An 866-nucleotide genomic window follows, 5' to 3' on the forward strand; every position below is an offset into this window, starting at 1 on the left:
GTAACGGAGATCAGGTTGGCTCAAAATCAAGGATCATGTGTGCACGTAATTTGTGGCCCATGAGATTTCAGTGACTGCTCAGTAATCATTCTCTTTGCCTGTAAAAGATAACTGAAAGGGCATCATTAAGTAGACCAGGTAATTGCTGCTCTTCTATCTCTCAAAGCTGCTGTTTATCAGCACTAAGTAACTAAATTTGTTGGTTCAGTTGTAACTATATTGCAAATTCAAGAATTACCTTTTTTTTTGGTTTTGGGGTATTTTCATAGAGATAGGGGTACTGGAAACTCCCAGTAAGGCCAAATACACTTAAGTGTTTAAAAAATTCCATGACTCGGCTACATGTTATCCAGGTGTTATTTATCTACTGCCATGAAACCATAGCTTCTGTCCACCTTTTTGAGTCAGCACCTAATTCCCCGTTAGTTGTAGCACCGGGATTAACTGCATGTCCACTGTAGTCTTACTTCTTACTTGGTCACCTGAGGTTGAGATGCTACCCTCCAGAGTTGATTCTGACCATCACCTAAACGTCGGGTAATATAGTGGGGTCTGCTTCCACAGAAGGAAACTAAAGTCTTTACTAGTCTAAGTTTTAACAGTTCTCATTGGCCTATCCTCATAGCAGAGCAATTGAAAATATTTTCACTTTGAATAAGTAGAATTTCTATTCTTGAGGTTAGTAGTCTGTTTTAAAATTTTCAAGAAAAGGGCTTCCCTGGTGGCGCAGTGGTTGAGGGTCCGCCTGCCGATGCAGGGGACACGGGTTCGTGCCGCGGTCCGGGAAGATCCCACATGCCGCGGAGCGGCTGGGCCCGTGAGCCATGGCCGCTGAGCCTGCGCGTCCGGAGCCTGTGCTGCGCAAC

This window comes from Lipotes vexillifer, unplaced genomic scaffold (assembly GCF_000442215.2).
Source record: "Lipotes vexillifer unplaced genomic scaffold, Lipotes_vexillifer_v1.1 scaffold1654, whole genome shotgun sequence".
Lineage (NCBI taxonomy): Eukaryota > Metazoa > Chordata > Mammalia > Artiodactyla > Lipotidae > Lipotes > Lipotes vexillifer.